Source organism: Peromyscus leucopus, chromosome 14 (assembly GCF_004664715.2).
Source record: "Peromyscus leucopus breed LL Stock chromosome 14, UCI_PerLeu_2.1, whole genome shotgun sequence".
Lineage (NCBI taxonomy): Eukaryota > Metazoa > Chordata > Mammalia > Rodentia > Cricetidae > Peromyscus > Peromyscus leucopus.
Window position 1 is genome coordinate 80,091,219 of NC_051075.1, and position 21,484 is coordinate 80,112,702.

Sequence of the window (21,484 nt, forward strand, 5' to 3'; positions counted from 1 at the left end):
TGATGTAGTGGGTAGCCATTCAGCTACACACTGACTACTCATCCAGAGGACCTGTGTTCGATTCCCAGCACAAAAAGCAACCAACCTGTAATAATAATGATAATAATTAAAAACCTCTTACATCCATACTGATCCCACACATTTTATGGGGAATAGGCACTCACACAGTGTGAAAAGATCTTACAAAATCCTAGGTAGATGAGACTACAGACAGGAGGGAGCTTATCTGAGTGGGACACATGGCAATCATGTGTCTCATGATAGGCTACACCAGGAACCCAGCTTCCCACCTGAGATGACCTAACTAAGACATCTGCCTTGGATTACTGACGAGAAAGCTTTAGAGGAATCCAAACTGAAAAACCCTCTAGGAAGCAACTGACACCTTTCAAGTATCAAGGACATAAAAGCCAAGTTAATACATAGGAATTTGTCCTGGGGCTGGAGAGGTGGTACAGCCGTTAAGAGCACTGGCTGGTCTTGCAGAGGACCTGAGTTCGACTCCCAGCTCCCCCCCACAGTGGCTCACGGCTGTCTGTCACTCCTGTTCTAGGGAATCTGATACCCTCTTCTGACCTCCATAGGGACCAGTCACACATCTGAGGAACGTACATACATACAAGGCAAAACATTCATCCACTTACAACAAATAAACATGTAAAATTAGAGAAAAAACAAAAAAGAATTTGTCCAGATAAAAAGCAGTGATGGGAAGGGTTAGCTAGCGAGGAGGGACCCGGGTGGGTCCCTGCTTGTACAAAGTGGCACTGGAGTCTCTGATAGCACTTGAGTGGGATTTGAGGACTGGAACAGCCACACACATGCAGTGCTGATTTCCTGATTCTGATAGCTGAATTCTGACCGTGTGAGATCCTTGCATGGAAAGTGTGCCCTGAATGCTTGCAGGTGATGGACCCTGGATCAGCAATGGATTCTTAAATAGTTCAGGAAAACACTGAAAACCTTTCTGACACTGTAGGACTGTTTAGAAATATTAATGCTTGTCCATTTGGCCTTACGTAAACTTCACCTCAACAAAAGAACACCTACGTAAGAAGTTTCCAAGCATCCCACCAAGCATATTTTCTCTTAGTGAAAATCCTCCCATCCCAGAGCAGTACCCACTCCTCCACACTCTCGGGGTGTGATTTTTCTCCCACGTTACTTGGTTCTACTTACTCCTGTGTTATTTTATAGTTTTTAATTGAAGTTAATCAATGCAAATTTTTACAGTATTGTTTTACATTTTAAACGTTTTAATTAATATGTATCAAGACATATTTTAAAAGCTGAGTGTGATGGCACATCTGGAGACAGAGACAGGTGGATCTCTGTGAGTTCAAAGCCAGTCTGGTCTACATTGTGAGTTCTGGGGCAGCCAGGACAATATAGAGAGACCCTGTATCAAAGGAAAAAAAAAACGAAACAAAACTTAAAATATACAGAGCTCCTAACTTTTGTGTATTCTGGAATGTAATACTTCATATTGTAATAAGACTAGCCTTCTTTACAATGTACAGCATTCTGGGGACTCAAGTTCGTTTCCCATTGCCCAAGTCAGATGGCTCATAACTACCTGTAATTCTAGCTTCAGGGCATCCAATGCCCTCTTCTGGCCTCCCTGGGCACCTATACTCTTGGTTACATGCGTGAGCGCGCACACAGACACACACCATTTAAAAATAAAAATAAATATTGTAAGACTATGCAACATTCATGTGAAATTGCCTGGGTCTGATGAATTTTATGGGCTTGCTCTTTGAAAATGGTCTGCTTAATTGGTTTGCTTAGATTTTTTAGGTATCTTCAGGCATCTGTTGTAATATAATTATGATTTTAATTATAATATGTTTCTAGAAAATCATCTGTTTGAACCAGGCTTTATTTATTTGCTTGGCATTCAAAACGTTCTCTTCCAATTAACCTTTCTCTCTATCTATGATCATTTTCTTCTTTTATGTGTTTTAACATTCCTCTTTCCTTCATTGGGTTTTCTAATTGTTTCCCTATTTTGATTTTTGTCCAAATAATTAGCTCTTAGATTTGTTTACCAGTTCTAATCATCCTTTTGTCTTCAAATCTATGCATTTTTCTTTTATCTCCAATGTCTGACCTTTTAAAAAAGTATGTGCCCAGTGTCCCCATTGCCCACTTTGGTAAGAGCATCCTCTTCTGCATTAGTCCACTGTTTGTGATGATAACAGAGCCCCTGAGGCCGAATGCTTTATTTAAAAAAATTTACTTAGCTCATGGTCTGGAGGCTGTGGTTAGTCTTTGTTTTGTTTTTTTTTTTTTAAATAAATTTCTGTCATTTAATTTTTATTAATTTTGTGTGTATGTGTGTTTTGTCTGCATGTATGTATGTATGCCTGTTTATCATGTGTCTGCCTGGTGCCCACAGAGGCCAGAAGAGGGAGTTAGATCCCCGGGGACTGGAGTTACATACAGTTAGGAGACATGTGGGTGCTGGGAATCAAAGCTGAGTCCTCTGGAAGGGCAGTCAGTGTTCTTAACTGCTGAGCCATCTCTCCAGCCTCATGTGATGGTTAATTTTAATTGTCAACTTGGCACAATCTCCAATCACCTGGGTAGAGAGTCTAAATCAGGTTTGCCATGAGTGTGTCTGGGAATCATCTGATTGTATGAGTTGGTACGGGGAGAATCAGCTGAAAGTGAGTGGCACCATACCCTGGATTATTACAAAAGGGTCCTGGATTACATAAGAGTAGAAACTGGGCTGAGCAGCAGACATGCACGCTCTTATTCTCCCTCTGCTCTTGACTGTGGAAGTGACGAGCTGCGTTGACTTCCCCACGAGGATGGGCTGTGACGAGGGACTGGAGCTGAGTGAAGACTTTCTCTCCTGAGTGACGTTTTGTCTGGTGTTTTATCACAGCTACAGAAATGAAGCCAGGGCAGAAACTGAAAGTCCAGGGTCAGGCAGTGTCATTGACTGGGCCTCGGGTGAGGGTTCACTTGGTGTACTGTGTCATGGGGGGAGTGGGACGTGGGATGGGGTTTGAGAGGAGATCACAGAGTCGGAAAGCCAGAGTGAGAGATTGGGGCCCCATGAGTACTGCGACATACCCCAAATTGCCTAAGAGCCCCCCATTGAGCCCCACTTCTTAAATGTGACACTACCTCTGAACATGGCCACTGAGAACCAAGCTCCCAATTCATAAACCTTTGGGGGAGTAGACCACGGCCACGCTCTAGCCACTCCTGTTGGCTCCAACCTGAAAGACAGCTACCTAGCTGTCAGAACGTCAGGTGTTCTACACCCCGTGTGTTCCTCACTGTTCCTGGACTCTCCTCGGAGCAAAGTGGGGATGAATGACTCCTCTTCTTCTTCTTCTCCTCCTCCTCCTCCTCCTCCTTTTTGTTTGTTTGTTTTTCAAGAAAGGGTTTTCTCTGTGTAGTCCTGGCTGTCCTAGAACTCACTCTGTAGACCAGGCTGGCCTCGAACTCACTGAGATCTGCCTGCCTCTGCCTTCCAAGTGCTGGGATTAGAGGTGAGTGCCACCACCACCACCCAGCCTCTTTCCTGCTTCTGGCATCCTTTTCTAATAGGCCACAGCATCCTTAACAACTCACCCTCACCCCTGGAGGTCACTGGCACCAAAAAGAAAGATAGCAACACCTAAGGTAACTCCAGCTAAAATCATTAGGTGAGGGGAGAGAGAGAGAGGAGAGAGAGAGAGAGAGAGAGAGAGAGAGAGAGAGAGAGAGAGAGAGAGCGCACTCCTGCACAGAAGGGCCCCAAGCCCACGTGCCCCTTCTTCCCTCCCACGCAACCCCATCTTCTAACCCTATAAATGGCAAGCCTTGCAAAGCTTTTGATGTGGAAGCCTTCTTTTCCCAAACTAGGTTTGTACTTATCCCCCTGGGACATGCTGGGATCTGATGCTAATTGCAGGTTTGCAAGCAGTGAGGGTGGCAGTGAGGAAGTGTGGGGAGGATCAGCACCTGCTTGCAAAGTAACTGCATCAGGTGAGGTCATCGTGAGGTCGTCTGACAAGCCAGGGCAGGCTGGGGGCTCGGGAGGAGGTTTTGATGGCTCCCTCCTTCCTCTCACAATTCTGGAATCCCACTCTGCCAGCCAGGACCCAAACTCTCCTAAGGGACTGGCGGAGTGTGTGTGTGTGTGTGTGTGTGTGTGTGTGTAGATCAATCTGCATCAACCGTGCATCCCTCCTGCATGTGCTCAGCAGCCGTGAGCTACAGTGACTATAGGAGCATGTCTACGCCCGGCAGGGCTCAAGCTAAGTACTCAAGACCCCGATTGCATCACCGTACTTCCTGACACTCGGGTCCATCTTCTCACTCTGGGCTCCTAGTGTCACTGTCCTGGGCCCTCTCTCATCACCAGCTCCACAGTATGTCAGGTGCACGAGACGATCACTCGGGCCACTGCCTCACCACTGTATCCTGTGGGTTCCGGGAACCCTGACATCTGCAACCACCGCCCGCTGGAATCCAGCTCAGGAGTGCCTGCAGTCACTTCTGGATCCACACATTGAAGAGTTAGGCTTCAGTTGGGTCCAACACCTGGCCTCCCAGGGGCCTGAGACTGCCACATCGGACAGAAGGACCCAGGCTAAGACAGGGGAGATGGGAATGAAGAGCACCATGCTTTCCATAAGAATAGGGGCCTCAGCTGTCTCTCAGAAATGGCCAATGACAAGCCATTTCACCTCCCATGAATGGGAACCAGTCTTGTGACCAGCCTTGGGAAAAAGACCCATCTGAAGGACAGCCGAACGAACAGCTGCTGCTTTGGTGCTCGAAGGGGCTGGCAGCATGTGAGCAAGCACCAGTCAGCCCCAGACAGAAACCGCAAGGCAGTCCAAGGCTAGAGCCATGCACCAGGCCAGCAAGAACCAGCCAGACCCCCCACAGACATACTGACTGACAGCAGAACCAGCGGGAGCCTCCGGTGAGCCCTGTGAGAATCTGAAGGGGCCTGACCCGTGGTCCTCCATCATCATTCCCACCAGCCCTAAGGTTTCCGAAGCAGGTGTAATCTCAGCACACCCGGGATCCACACTCTGCTTCGCACTGTCTCCCACCACCAGGTGCAGCCCAGTTCCCCACTTGGATCTACTGGGCGTACCCCAGAACTTTATAACAAATTTCAGTGAGCATGTCAGGTCCCCGTTCCACACCTGGGCTCTTGAGGCAGGAACATACAATCACACAGGAAAGCACGTGGTGATGGAAGAAGCTGCTGTTATGTATCAGTTTCCTCTGAGATTGAAACATGACATCCTGTGGAGAAGCTCCTTAAGCTGGGAGGCAAAACAACTCAAAATAGCTTCAGGAAGTTCCTGAAATTGACCAGGTTCACTAGGCCCCTCCCCTCCAGAGTAATCAATAAAAACTGAGAATTCCCCTCGGATTTAAGAGAAGCAAAGCGCAAAGAAGATTCTGAGGTTACACCAGCTTCCGGGAGGAAGCAAAAACCGGCTGAGCTGCCTGGAAGAGGGTTAGACCCACTGAGGCACCTGGAAAGGGCACTCTTCAGCCAGTGGAGCTGCCTGCAGGCTGTGTGATGTGTTCCACGTTGACAGCATTGTGAGCTGTCGTCACCCACGCTGGTGTGTGCTTTGGTGGCAAAGCTGTCATTTCTGCTTGTGTAACACCATTACCTATATTCTTGTAAGTAACCCCAATAAAACTCACAGTTCCCCAAGTTGGACTTTGGTAGAAACCATACTTTGGTCTGTCGTGGGTTCCCCTATCTGGGGTGAGTAGAAGTGTGTGTGGTGTCTCCCCGAAAAGTTTTGTCACACAGCACAGGCAGAGGAAGATGTGGGTGGAAAGGGACCCTGTGTCCATGGATTGATGTACTGACAAGGTGGCATGATTACCCACATTCATCTGCAACGCATTACAACAATCCCCACTGTCTCTTTTTGGTTTTGTTTCCTACAGAAATTAGCAGCTGATCCTAAAATTCATCTGAAGGTGCCCAAATACTCCAAATGAACGACGAAACAGCGTTCTGACTTAGGAAACGTCTTCGGTAGAGGCTGGGGAGATGACTCCGCTGGTGACGCGTCTGCCGAAGCCTGCGTTTGCCTCTCCAGCATCCATGAGGAAATCTGGACATGGCAGCATGCCGCTGAACCCAGGAAAGGGGAGCTCGACGGCTACCAGCCGAGCCAAACTGCTAGCTGCAGGATCAGTTTAGAGACCTTGTCTCAAAAAGTAAGGTGGAGCTGGGCAGTGGTGGCGCACGCCTTTAATCCCAGAACTCGGGAGGCAGAGCCAGGCGGATCTCTGTGAGTTCCAGGCCAGCCTGAGCCTGGGCTACAGAGTGAGATCCAGGAAAGGCGCAAAGCTACACAGAGAAACCCTGTTTCGAAAAACAAAACAAAACAAAAAAACAAACAAACAAAAAAAACACATACAGAAAAAAAAAGTAAGGTGGAGAGCAATTAAGGAAGACACCAAATGTCTTACTCTGGCCTCCGTATGCATGTACAAACATGCATACCACACACAAAAACAAATTTACTATAGTAAATTACAGAAATCAATACAATGTGATACTGAAAAAAAAAAGACAATAGAGATCAATGGACTAGAACTGAGAGTCTGGAAATCATCCAACACATTTATGGTCAATTGATTTTTCACTGGAGAATGCCAGCATACAAAATGGGAGAAATAGTCAAGTCCTTGTCTGATAAAGAACTTGAATCCGTAACTGTGTGTACACCATACAACTCAACGATAAAAACAAAAGGCCAGGGGCTGGAGAGATGATGGCCGAGCAGAACACTTGCTGCTCTTGCAGAGGATCTGGGTTCCGTTCCCAGAACCCACAAGGGGGCTCACAAGCATGTGTAATGCCAGTTCCAGGGCATCCAACATCCTTTTCTGGCCCCAGGCACCCCACACACACGCACGCACGCACGCACAGTAAAATACTGTGCTAGTAAGAACTAGTATACATTAGATAAAAAATAAATCTTGTTTTTAAATAGCTAAACTGGATGTGGTGGTGCACACTGTTAACCCCAGCATTTAGGGGCAGAGACAAATGGATCTCAGTGAGTTCAAGGCCAGCTTGGTCTACAGAGTGAGTTCCAGACCTGTCAGGACTACTTAATGAGACTCTGTCTCAAAAACTTAAATAAAAATGGCCAACAGATTTGAACAGATATTTCTTCAAAATACACATACAGATGCTTTTCCAGTGGTAACATTGATAGAGAAATGCAAATCCAAACCACAGTGAAACCCCACCTTGCACTCGGGGGATGGCTGTAGAGAGACAGACAGCCATGAGGCATAGAGAGGTTGTGCAGAGTCGCTTACATGTTGTTCGTGGGGCTGGGAAGGCACAGAGCTGCTCTGAAATGTTTGTAGAGCCTTCAAATGTTAGGCACAGATTTTCCACACTTACACTCCTAGGTGTTGAAAAGGAGAAACAAACTTCTATGCCAACATAATCTTGTTCATGAACACTCATAACTGTTATCGATGACTACCCAAGCTAGAAATGTCTCATTGCTTCTCCTGGGGATGGATGATGTCTGGTCCACCACACATCAGCATCCAACAAGGTTCTGGTCCTGGTACCACGTATCATTATGCTGAATGAAAGATAAAAGACAGTGATTCCGTTTATACAGAATATCTAGAAAGGATAAATCCAGAGATGGGAAGAATATTTGGTGGTTCTGGATCTGAGGGTGGACACAGAAGTGACTGCCCATGAGCAGGCATGTCCTCTGTCATGTAGAGGTGATCTGAGATCAGATTACTGTTAGCATGTATGAACCTACGTTTATGAAAGATAATTTAATTGGCTACCTAAAACAAATTAATTTTATGTATGTAAAATATACTTCAATAAAATTGAGGAAGCAAGCAAGGAAAGAAGAAAGAGGGAGAGAGAGGGAGAGAGGGAAGGATGGAGAGAGGGAGAGAGGGAGAGAGGGAAGGATGGAGAGAGGGAGAGGGAAGGACGGAGAGAGGGAGAGAGGGAAGGATGGAGAGAGGGAGAGGGAAGGACGGAGAGAGGGAGAGAGGGAAGGATGGAGAGAGGGAGAGAGGGAGAGAGGGAAGGATGGAGAGAGGGAGAGGGAAGGACGGAGAGAGGGAGAGAGGGAAGGATGGAGAGAGGGAGAGGGAAGGACGGAGAGAGGGAGAGGGAAGGACGGAGAGGGGGAGAGGGAAGGATGGAGAGAGGGAGAGGGAAGGACGGAGAGAGGGAGAGGGGGAAGGATGGAGAGAGGGAGAGGGAAGGATGGAGAGAGGGAGAGGGAAGGATGGAGGACCTAGCAGCCCTAGCGGCCCTGAAACTTCCCTCTCCTTGCCTTGCTCAGCAAACCCAAGCCAATCGGCTGGAGGGTGGTTGAGGTAGCTCAAGGTCAACCAACTCCAGAATTGAGGTGGGGTCATCCTAAATAAGGTCACAAGGGCCAGCCAGGCCTGGCCCAGATCAGCAGCAGCAGCAGCACCGAGCGGAGCCATAACCCTGTGCTCAGCCATACCTGCTTATCCACTGTGCCAGGGTGAGGCGGTCTATGCACTGCACCTCATGATGGGTCTACCACCCTCACAGCTGATTGCAGCCCTTTATTCCAGACACTTGAAGATGATAGCTTTGGTGACCGCGGCATGATACGGGCTAGCCAGGTTGTTACTACAGGCAAGTCTAATTGATGAGGACCGCTCCCGAGCAGAGTAGACTCTGGCCCCATTTATGATGTTTGCTAACCATCACTGTTCCCCTCTCTTCCCATTTTGGCCTGGAACCTGAGTAAGCTGATGAGAAATCCCACTGTTGAGCCCTCAACAGGAAGTTAAAGTCATACAGACTCCAGTCTGAGAGCACTCACCCTATTCCAGCATCAATTCCCCACCCTCCGAACATCAGTCCATCTCTCTGCCGGAGCCATTCTGGACTTGTGCCTACCTGCTCCCTGGTAAAGGGCACCATGGAGGTGACGAACCACTGCACATATCTTGGCATGTCCTCCCAGGTCAGTGTCAGTGCTGACACCAATGACAGGTAGGGCTGCCACACTGTCAGCTGGATTCTGTTCAGTATATACCAGTGCTCCTTCCTGCTCAGCTTGGTGCAGAGGGATCAGTAATGACTGGTCCAGAGAGGTTTGATGCCAAGTTTGTGCAGAGCTCAGGAGGCCTGGACATGCTGCCCAGGGACTTTCAGCTGTAGGTAGCCACAAGGCCTACAGAACGGAGCTGGTCATGCCCACCCTGTGGCACAGCCTGGGGGGGGGGTCACTACACCTTGCCCTGTGAAAAGTCAGTCAGGGCCTGGCTCTTCTTTCAACTCCTGAATTCCAGTCCCACACAAGTGCCTCTGTATGCAGAGGCCAGCAGAACCCCTTGGTGAAGGGCACTTGGTTGATATCTGCAGACACTGGGTGCAGCAGGTGAGTGAAAAGAAACTGGAGCAGGCTGAGGAGAGACAGGCCTGGAATAAACGTCACAGCCACGCAGGCCGAGGAGGGAGAACATGGCTGACGCCAGATCTCTCCACAGCAATGTTCAGAACAAAGGCACTTGGTGCAAAGCAAGACTCTCCTGTGGCTGACTCTTCTTAAGCAGGCCGTGATTGGCAGGGGTGGTCACGGGGGTAGGGGGTGTCAGTGAATACGCTTAACCAAGTTGAAGTGGTCCAGCTCTGAGAAATCCCGGGTTGCATCGGTCACATTCTTAGGACACAACGAAACAGGGCTGACCACGACATGTGTGAGGCGTACCTTCTAGGGGTCCAGGCCCACTTCTCACCCGGGCAGAGCCCAGTGGCCCAGCCTGGCTCCACATTCTGGACCATGGTTCCACAAGGAGGAGGGTCAACAGCGAGGAACATCGAGCCAGGGAGCTCCTTGGCTATGGCGGGCAGGGGGAGGTGGGGGGTGAAGGGTGGGATGGAGCTGCGTCTACGCTGCCAGGGCCAGGCTGTGCCCGAAGCTGCAGGAGCAGGGGAGGACAGAGGTAAGGTCTTCAGGCTAACACAGGACTCCTGGAGGGCTTAAATGGTGTGGGAAGCTACTGGAGAATTTTATGATTTCTGGAGAGGATGAGTAGGTGAGGGTCAGGGCAGAGGAGGAGGAGAGGAGAGAGTGGTTTCCCCAACCAGAGTAGACACCCTGAGGGCAGGACCTGGCTGGTTCCCCAGCCCTGGTGAACTGCTAAGCAAGCGGAGGGCCAACCCCCTTCCGAGCTTTGTGCCCCTAGGAGCTGAGCAGAACTGGGACTCCCGGACTTAGGCTGGCTCAATTCCCACTGTGCTTAGGTAGACTGAGGCACACAGAATTGCTGTTAGAGTGAGGAAAAAAGTGTCACATGGTTCATCTTGACCGAGGCCAAGGTCCCCCAGTTGTGGAAGTCAGAGGGACCCACAAGAATGTGGACGGGCAGGCTGGCAGTGGGAGGGGAAGTGGGAGGCCATGGTCTCCACAGCTTGCTAGTCCTCCGCTGGTGGAAGAAGCTCTTGGTCATCCCAGTGCTTATGTGTCCTCCCACAACTGGCCACGCACACGGGGACTCTCTCCTGGCACCTCTCAGCCCTGCAGATGCTCAGGCCCCCACCGGACTGCTGAGGTGGAGGTGGAGGAGGAGGAGGAGGATTTTATGTCTGGGAACTCTCCTGTGATGGCTTCCGACTGACTGGACTGACTGACTGAAGAGCTGGGCTCTGCTGTATGTAAATTAGAAAACGTTTTTGGAAGCAATTTGGCAGCGAGGATTCTAAATGCTCTGTGACCTGCAACCCAGCAATTTAGTGTCTAGGAATTTAAACAGCAAATTGGCCTGATGACTCAATCCCCACCTCCACCATCCACGAAGCCCGGGCTGTTTCTCAAAAGCAGAAACAAGCAAGAGAAGCTAGCAAGGCTGCAGGATGCAAGGTTAGTGAGGGGGTGGAGGGGCAGCGTCAAGAAAGAAGTGGAATGGGGGAGAGTTCCGATGCCCGCCCGTAGCAGCGGGGGACTCACACGCACAGTGTGAGTGTGACAGATGTGCTCTGCCCGTCAACGGAAAACCACCAAGCGTGAGCCGAGCATTTGACGAAGGGTGAGGCTGCGTGATCGAGGCCACGTGACTTCGCATGGTAACAAGTACTCATAAAGAGGACGGAGACCCAGGCGTAGGGGAAGCCTGTGCCAACTGCTCTTGTTTCTGTGTGGTGGGGTGAGATTCCCACCCCCAACGCCCACAGAGTTTCTGTGCTTTTCTGTCTTTTCACAATTCTCCCCAGTGAACAAGTGTCACTTTATAATTGGAAATGAGCAAGCTAATTTTAAAGTGGATGACAATAAGGCATCGTCGCTGGGAGAAAGCTACACGAGCCTGAGTGAAGTATGGACCAAGCGTGCTCACAGCTCAGAGGACTGGGTTTGTTACAGTGCCAGCTCAGAGGCTGATCTGTGCAGAATACCGGGCCAGTAAGATCCCAGCAAGATCCCAGCAGGAGCTGCAGCCACTCAGGAAATCAACCAGACGCTTCTCACAAAGCCAAACAGGAACTTCCTCCTACCAGCAGCAAGGCACTGACCAGAAAGAAGCAAAACCACCTTCCCAGAGCTGGAGAGCTGGACCCTGAAAATCAGGACTTCCCGGAGCGGAGGCCTCAGAACACGGCAGTGGGGAAGCAGGCTGTGCAGGCAGTTTGTGGTGCTGGGGCTGGGGGATCATCGTGTCCTACACTCCCTGGTGGGGACGGAAGGGAGCCATTTCCAAAGCCCAGAGCATTGGGCCTTCCTGACAGTCCCCTGAGGAGGCAGCTGCCAGTCAGGTAACAGGAGAGAAGTGCCAATTCAGCCCCCAACCCAGGATCATGGTCTAAAGTGACCGTCACCAAGGTCAAGGCCACTTGCTGGGCGGCAGAACATGTCCGCTGCACCACAGCTCACCATCCTGATGGCTGGTTGACTGCACTTTCTCTTACCTGCTCATCATGGCCAACTTTGAGCAAGACTGGCAAGCGTGTCAAAAGGCAAAGCCAAGCCTGCAGAGGCAGAGCCAGCCTCAGGACAAGAATCAAGGCTGACAGAGGTGCTGGAGGACCAGACATGAGCTCCTGCAGCTGCGGCCCAGCTGTGACGTGGGTGCTAAGGTCTCTTCCAATAGAGGAAATGGTGAACGGGCCCATCCAGCAATGAAAACGTAGAGGCAGAGCCCTAGGAAAGGGTCCAAAGGGACGCAGAAGCCAAGGCCACCCCAACAGAAGTGGAGAAGAGCCGTGTCCGGCTGTGCAGTGGTCAGACACAGCCGAGCAAAGGCTCGCCGAGCTCAGGGTCATGACAACAGGAACCTAAAAGAAGAAGCATGTGTGATGGTGCCAGTCCCCCAAGTGCTTGAGACTCTGAGGCAGGGGGATCCAGAGTTCTGGCCATCCTGGGCTATACAGCAGGATGGTGGCATGGAGGACGGGAAAAGGGAAGAGAAGAGGAGCAAGAGAGAGAGAGAAGGAAGGGAGAGGTCCCGTGATACGGCTCAGTGAAGCAGCTCAGCACCAACCCTGATGACCTGGGTTCCATCCCTGGGACCACACAGTGGAGGGAAGGAACCTTTGCCCCAGGCTGTCCTCTGACTTCCTCCATGTAGCATGGCACATGTGCACACAGATACGAATGAATACATAAATGTAAGAGAGTACTGCCTGGTTTGTGTGTCAACTTGACGCCACTAGAATCAGCAGAGAGGAAGGAGACTGAGCTGAGGAAATGCCTCCTTGAGATCCAGCTGTAAGGCACTTTCTCAATTAGTGATCAATGGTGGGTGGAGCCATCCCTGGGCTGGTGGTCCTGGGTTCTTTAAGAAAGCAGGCTGAGTAAGCCTGTAAACAGCTCCCCTCCATGGCCTCAGCATCAGCTCCTGCCTCCAGGATCCTGCCCTGTTTGAGTTCCTGTCCTCACTTCCTCCAGTGATGAACAGCAATGCTGAAGTGTAAGACAAGTCAACCCTTCTGTCCTCCCCAGCTTGCATTTGGTCATGGTGTTTGGTCACAGCAGTAGAAACCCTAGGTAAGACAGAGAGAGGGGAAAAGAATGCAATAAAATAGTTCATCCAGGAGCTTTAACCACTCCCCAAGTGTCACACCCACACATGAGGAATAAAGAAAGAAGCAGAGGAAATAGCTGATGCAATAGTAACTGATAGTTTCCCCAGAATCAATGTCAACTAGCAAGCCACGCCTTCAGGAAGCTCAGAAAACACCAAACAGGACAAGTGCTGTCTTAGTCACTTTTCTATTGCTGTGAAAAACATGACTAACGCACCTTATGAAAGGAAGCATTTCATTGGCTTATGGCCTGAGACTGGAGTCCATGATGACTGAGCAAAAGCATGGTGGCGGGAACAACCGAGAGCTCACAGCTCCATCTGTAAATTGGAGGCAGAGAGAAGCACACTGGGAATGACCTGAGTCTTTTGAAACCTCAAAGCCTGCTCCCAGGAGCACACCTCCTCCAACAAGGCCACACCTGCTAATCCTTCCCAAACAGTTCCACCAACTAGAGACCAAGCATTCAAACATATGAGCCTGTGAGGGCCATTCTCATTCAGACCACCACAAATGCCAAGAAAAACAACATCTTCATTAAACTTAAAGCCTCCTGCTCTGGAAAAGACCAGGTCAAGAGTGTGGGAAGACAAGGTACACAGTGGGATGGTGTAGTATGCAGAAGCCGTGTGTGACAGAGGATTGTCGCCTGACATACACAAAGAACTCCTAATACTCAACAGTAACAAAGTGAGCAAGAAAGAATTTGTCCAAGACCTGGACAGACACTTTGATGAAGAAGACAGATGGCAAGCAGCCCGTGGAAGGATGCTGGGCTCCCATGGCTGCTGCTAGTGAAACCCAGGGGATGTAATTTGGAGAATGAGGCAGCTGCACTCTTGAACACACATCCACTCAAACCCTGGCCATGAATGTTTATAGCTTACTAGAACCTGAAAGCAACTGGGATATTCTTACTGTGTAATGGATGAAGAAGTACGGTCCAGGGGGTGGAGCACACTTCTTAGTCGGAAGAAGTGAGCCACCTATCCGTGGAAAGGCATGGGGGGAACTGAAATGGATGTGGCCGAGTAGAAGAAAGAGCCACTCTGAAGAGACTCGACCCTGTGTGATCCCAACATGATATCCCGGTAAAGCCGAAAATATTCACAAGATCAGAGACTTCTGGGGGTCAGCAAAGGGGGGGTGAGTAGGGGAGCCCGGGGATAGGAGCGGGGAAGTGGTTCAGTGGATACAGCACTGGTGCCTGAGTGTGGTGGGCCAGTCACCGCAAAGGAGCTGCTGGGCATGGAAGGTGCCAGAGGCTGAGGGGTCAGGTGGTCTATGGGAATTCCACTTCCAGCTTAATTTTACCGTGAACCTAAAACTATCCTAAAAGTAAATCTTACTAATTTAAAGAAAGACATAAGGATACACTTACCCTACAACCCAGCGTTTACACTCTTGGACATTTGTTCCAGAGCAAGGAGAAGGTACACTCACACAGACATCTGCACAGTAATATAGACCGGCGCTTTATTTGTAATTGTCTGGAAGAGGAAATAATTCACGTCCTCTAATGGCTAAACAAACCTCAGTAAGTTCATATAATGGCATAATACTCAGAAGTAAAGGGACACGCTGTCGATGTGCACAGTAATTTGGGTGATTATTAAGGACTCAAGGAAGAGAGTCAGTCTCAAAGGTTACTTGTTGTATAATTCAACGCTTCTCTAAAATGACAAGACTATCGAAACCAGCCATCGGGCCCTCTGTCTCTGTGACTTACACAAGGAATTTGGCTCAGGATTCCAGAGCTTTCCGCCCGTGCGGCAGAGTTTTTCAACCCGTGCGGGGCTCTGTGGCTTTGAAGCCGCGGCAAAGAAAGGCACTTCTCTCCTGTCAGCCAGGAAGCTGAGGGGGCAGGCAGGGACAAGACGTCCTCTGCAGACGCACACCCCTGTGACTCACGTCCTCCAGCCAAACCCCAGCTCCCGATGGCTCCTTCTGCATGAGCTCTCCGGTTCCTTAGCCCACTGATGAAGCGGGCGCCCCGCGAGCCAATCAGCTCACAGCTGTACCGCCCAGGAGTTTTTGGGGGTGCTTCCTGTCCAACCAATAGCAGATGAAGAGTGAATTAGCGGTTGTCAGAGTCTGATGAAAGGGTGGAGAGTGTGATGCGGGGTAACAGTGGGGTTCTCCCGTGGGGGGCTGTGATCACACTCTGACACAGGGTTGGCTGTCTGATTGATTCTACACTCATGATGAAATGTCATGGACACCCACAGATGCAGGCCGGGAGACAAGTTACAAACACTGGCCCACAGTTGTGACAGCTTTTGACGATTTGAGTCCTGGCTTCGAGGATGCCTGAGGGCTGTCTGAGACACCTCCACGGAGGATGGCAGGCTTGCGCTTTGCCGTGACTCCTCATGAGACATAATTACCTAAAAGTTGAGAATTAAAAAAGAAAGACAAGGAGCTGGATCAACGGCTCAGTGGTTAAGAACACTTTCTGTTCTTCAATTCCCAACCCCTCCATGGTGGCTCACTATATTCCAAATCTCCAGGTCCAGGGGATCCGGTGCCCTTTTGACCTCAGCACAGACATAGTGTGCATACATACATACAGACAAAACACTCATACTCATAAAATAAGATAAATAAACCAGTTAGATGTATTTGTAAGATGACCCTTGTTTTCTAGGCATAGAAAATGTCAAGTAGACCTGAAAACTCATACAGAGAGGTGAAGGACCGAGAATGGCCAGAACAACAGTTTAAAAAAAAATTCCAAGACTTACGGTAAAGCTGTGGTCCTCAAAACCATGTGGTTCTGGCACAAAGATGAAACCCTGATATGTAAAGTCAATTCATGGAAAAAGGATTTTCAACAAAAAACACAATAATAGGGAAGCAACTGTTTGTCACAGACAAAACTAACTCAGAACGCATCATGGACTTCAGGATTAACCAAAAACTACCAAAAAGAATCTATTTATAAAAAGGGGAAGCTGGGTGGTGGTGACACATGCCTTCAATCCCAGCACTCAGAAGGCAGAGGCAGGTGGATCTCTGTGAGTTCGAGGCCAGCCTGGTCTACAGAGTGAGTTCCAGGACAGCCAGGGTTACAAAGAGAAACCCTGTCGTGAAAAAACAAACAAACAAACAAAAAACAACAAAAAGTTATAATTCAGAGCTGAGAGGGGGCTTAATGGTTAAGAGCGCTGGCTGCTCTTCCAGAGGACTTGGGTTCAACTCCCAGCACCCAGATGGGAGTTCACATCTGTAACTCTGGTCCTAGGGGATTCAGTATCCTCTTCCAGCCTCCACAGGCACCAGGCATGCACATGGTGCACAGACATATGTGCAGGCAAAACATCCATACACAAAAAATAAATGAACATTTTGTTTTGAGACAGGGTTTCTCTGTGTAGTCCTCGCTGTTCTGAAGGTCACTCTGTAGACCAGGCTGGCCTTGAACTCAGAGATCCTCCTGCCTCTGCCTCCTGAGCGCTGGGATTAAAGGCGTGTGCCACCATCACCTGGTTTAAATAAACATTTTTAAAATCAAAATAGCTTTGGAAAAAAGAATATGTGATGGCAATTTACACACACACACACACACACACACACACACACACACACACACACACACACATTATTCCTTAGGAGAAACCCCACTTTCTGACAGCAGGAATGTACCAGGAAAACAATGTCACCAGGGTGCTGTGTTCCCCAGACCCATGGACTCTTGGGGTGATTGTCTTCAGGTTACTCAGCTACACAGCTCACATTTCTGTTGACTGAATGGTGTGAGAAAGGGATCCTTCATTGCCCAGCACGGTCTACTTAGGTATCACTGTCTCGGGGACCTGAAGGCTGACAGCAGAGGGGTGCAGACTCCAGAGTCCCAGATAGCCACACTAGAGCACCTCTAGGCTGCCGTGGGGCACTAGGGGACCTCAGAGTGGCCTCTCCTGCTGTCATACCCCTATTCTTCTCCTTTCTGAAATCTACCGCAAAAGCAAGAGGAAATGAAGTTTCAAGTGCCTCTGCTCTTGCTAGATGATTCAAGCCCTGCTGTACAAGTAGGTTGCCAAGATCTAAAAGAAAATTATGTGTGGGTAGTTTGTGAAAAGAAAATAATTTTAATGGTCTGAATGTGGTTTTTTGTATTTCTGGTTTTATTTTTGTATAAACCTAGGAGGGTCAATACCCTATTCAAATGGCTTGTTATTGATGTTTGCCACTAGGTGTGTGTGGGGTGTGTGTGTTTGTTTGGGCCTGAAATTCACTATGTAGCTCCTGCTGGCCTTGGATTCCCAGCAAACCTCCTGCCTCCGCAGCCTGAGCGCCAAGATTGCAGGTGTGAGCCAGCACACCCGGTCAGAGAGCTCCCAGGGAAGCTGTGCTGAGTTTGATTGTAACAGCTTCGGGCTGTGCAGATGCCAGCCTCTTGCCTGTGTAGAGTGTGAATCGGTTGGGTTTGTGATGCATTCCAGAGTTGAGTAATACCCTCCATTTTAGAACATCTCTATCCACCTCCCACCCCCACCTGAGACAGAAATCTTGTATGCAGTTAGGAGCCCCTGCCTCTGTCCCCACCCTCACGCCACCTGTCAGTTATTCTTCTACCTCCTATCTTTACCTGTCACTCCAAACAGTTCTTGAAAAATCATCTAGTTTGCTTCTCTGTTGCTGTGATAAGACACTGGTTAAACCAACCTTGGGGAAGGAGGGGGTTATTTGCCTTACATGTTGTAGTCCATCATGGGGGAGGCCAGGACAAGAACTCAGGGTAGTAACTTGGAGGCAGGAACTGAAGCAGAGAGCATAGAAGAATGCTGTTTATTGGCTTGCTCCTCATGGCTTGCTCAGCCTGCTTTCTTATACACCCCAGGACCACCTACCCAGGGGTGGCACCATCCACATTGCACTGGGCCCTCTCACATCAATCATCAATCAAGAAAACGCCCCACAGCCGGGCAGCAGTGGCACACGCCTTTAATCTCAGTACTTGGGAGGCAGAGGCAGGCGGATCTCTGAGTTCGAGGCCAGCCTGGTCTACAGAGCAAGATTCAGGACAGGCACCAAAACTACACAGAGAAACCCTGTCTCGAAAAAACAAAAAAAAAAGAAAAAGAAAGGAAGGAAGGAAAAAAGAAAGAAAGAAAGGAAGGAAGGAAGGAAGAAAGAAAGAAAGAGAGAAAGAAAACGCCCCACAGACATCCCCACAGGCCAATCTGATGTGTGTGTGTATATATGTATGTATATGTACACACACACACACACACACACACACACACACACACACTCACCACTTTACCGAACCCTTCTCCACTAGTGCACAGGTATAGGCCCCTGGCCCCCAGCTGGGAGCACCTGCAGGGAGTTTGTGTGGGTCTGGGCCTGGCCATCGAGTTCCTCTTTCCTGCTTGGTGGTCTGCCAGCTACCAGAGGCTGCTCATTGGCTTCTCCACTGTGCATTTCTTTGATAATTAGGTTGGCTGGCCCTCTCCTCTGCAGTCGGTCACCTCCCGACCCAGCCACCTAAAGACCCTCGTCATCTCAATCCAACTTTGGAGCCCAGAGACTTCAGAGGTGAAAGATTCATCCTCCTGAAGGCGGCAGGGAAAGGCAGGAAGAGCTGCTGAGGGTCACCGTGACTGCAGGCGACAACCTCTGAGCAGAGACTGGGTGCTGGGCTAAGCAGTGGTGGGGACACGTTCCTGGTAGGCCATGGGTTGGCTGTGCCGCCTCCACAGGCCTCGCCGTGAATCCACCCACCTGAGGAGGGTCTTTCTAAGCTGAGTGCTCTCTAGCCCAGGCCCTTGCTCAGTCTTTCTTTCTTTCTTTCTTTCTTTCTTTCTTTCTTTCTTTCTTTCTTTCTTTCTTTCTTTCTTTCTTTCTTTATTTATTTATTTATTTATTTATTTATTTTGCTTTATTGGGGCCCCATATCATTCCTAGTCTTCAGATTTGGGGAATCCAAGGCCACCTGAAAACTTGATAGCCAGAGAGTGATCTGGGTCACCTATAGAAACAACGACATTGGATGACGCTGCCACTCCAGAGTTCTCTTGGTAGCCTCCAGGCCTATTCTCATTGTTTTACTTAATTTTGGAGTGGGGGACGGGGCGTTTGTTTTTGAGACAGGGTCTCACTGTGTGCAACCCTGGCTGTCCTAGAACTCGCTCTGTAGACCAGGCGGGCTTTGAACTCACAGAGATCCGCATGCCTCTGCTTCTCAAGAGCTGGGATTAAAAAGTGTGAAACACCATGCCCATCCTCTGGGCCTGTTTTAAATTAGCTTGTCCGCCCAGGGTTCTCTCTTTCATGAACTACTACTAGGCAGACACATCTGGGTTAACATCAGTTAGAAATCAAAGCCCTGGACCTGATGGTTGAGCCCATGGGCCACACATCCAAGCAGCCCCTCCTAGAGGAACCTTGGGTTTTTTCTAGCCTACAGCCCTTGGAATAGCCCCTGCTTAGTACTGCTCACTCCCTGCCTGCCGCCTTCCTCTGAGAGCACACCCCTTGGGGCATCTCTTCCCCAGGCTGTACCCCAGCCACCTCTGCCACAAGCTTCTGTATCCTCTGGGGCCAGAAGCCAGAAGAACATTGCAGGGCAGACCTCTGCTGCACGGGCCTCACTTTCTCCTTTGTATGCTGGTATAACCCAAGTCCCGGACGCTTTCAACCCGAGATCTCCAGGATCCCGCCGACCTGGACTTCTTGGATGACCTGGGCCAGGGTCCGATGGGCAAAGGGGAGCCCAGGTGTGTTTAGGAGAGATGAAGTCCACTCTGGAGTCACTACAGAACCAAGCCAGCCACCTCCAGCTTGGCCTGTAGGGGTTAATGGGCCCAGCCACCCTGGGACCAGGTTCCCATGTAGATTCTCCTCACCGCTCCCAGAGGCTGGTTTCTTCGGAGATACGGCAGTCAGAGCTGTCGCCAAGCAGAATCAACTGCTGCGGTCCCTGGGGCCACGCGCCAAAGCAGCAGCCAGGAGGGGCAGCCTGCTGACTGCTCATGGCGATGTGAGAGTAAGTATGCGAGGCATAGATTCGCGACCTCGGGGCTGTCCTGCACCCACATCAGCCTGCCAACCAGGACTTGGTTTCCTGGGTCAGGATGGCAGCTGGGACGCGCCCCAGGATCGAGACTTCTGATACCGCCTTCTGTTCTGACAGTGTGGGAGTGTAAGGGCAGTTTGACCCCAGTTACAAGGAGGATTCTGTTTCAGGTGCTGGGCTTGGGGCCCTGCCCCTGCTGTCTAGACTGCAGGACCAGCCACTGAGCACAGGTCACCCCACCTAGAAACAGTGAAAGGAAAGGATGAGGCTATACGTCCTCTGCTGAAGAGGCGAGCACCCACTGCCTGCGCCCCAGCCAGGAACCCCTCTGGGGTTTTGCTGTCCACCTCAGAATCCAGACCCTTAACCCTGGAGCCACACAGCCCACACCTGCTGGGACAGAGGAAGTCCCCTCGTGGGTTCAGTTGCCTGGCCCCACACCTATCTCTACATGGTGCTTGGCTCATGTGTCCCTTCCTGGTGGCTGTTCTGACCACAGCTGTCATTACTGCACGGCATTCGGTTTCTAAGAGGGGATGAGAGGGTCATACCCTGCTGGGGCGTATAGCCTCCAGACCCCAAGTGGAAGCAGGGTCTAAAAGGCGAGGTACAGACAGTGGGTCAGCTCCAGAGCATCTGCCTGACGTGGGGACTGTGGAACCCACCTCCCCCCAACCTTGCCCATGGACCCAAACTATCTTTCCCACGTTCCCAGCACGAGCATGGAGGAGGAGAGGAGAAAGGAGGGGCCTGTAGTTTCCCAGTGGCACAGGCCGCAGCAGGCTCCTGGCAACAAGGTGCTCTAAGGTAGAGAGCGGGTCTATCTGCAGCGGGGCCACAGGCCATTCCCGCAAAGCCATTTTGCCTTTCTCCATCTGGGCAGCAGGATCCGTAGGTAGGGAAATGGGAGCAACATCCTCAGTCAGATGGTCGGCATGGAGGCCGTGACAGTCCCGGGGACAGCCACCAGTTCCTCCTCACTCAGTCAAGGAAAACCCAGGGCTAACACCCATCTCAGCGTGACAGTGCACAGCAGATAGCTGGGCACACGAGTGAGTTCTCCTTGCTGAGGAATCAACCTCTGCGGAGCTAATTATTCAACTCTCCAGAGGGAATGGGCTATTGTGGGGACAGGACGGCCCTGGGGACACGGCCTGACCCTTGCCTGCGGGAACCCTGCTATCAGCTGAGTGGCCTATATTCCCCTGCAGTCAGTGGCCACATCGAGATGGGGCCAACACCAGAAGCCACACGAACTTAGAACCCAGCGGGGACTCCAGACCAAGGGGAATGTGGAGTGAGCCAAGGGATCTGGGCCTGGGCCACACCAGCACAGTAGAGCTGTCAGCATGAGCTGGCTGGAGCCAGTCTGTCCCCATCCCTGCTAGGTACCAGGTTACCTGAGT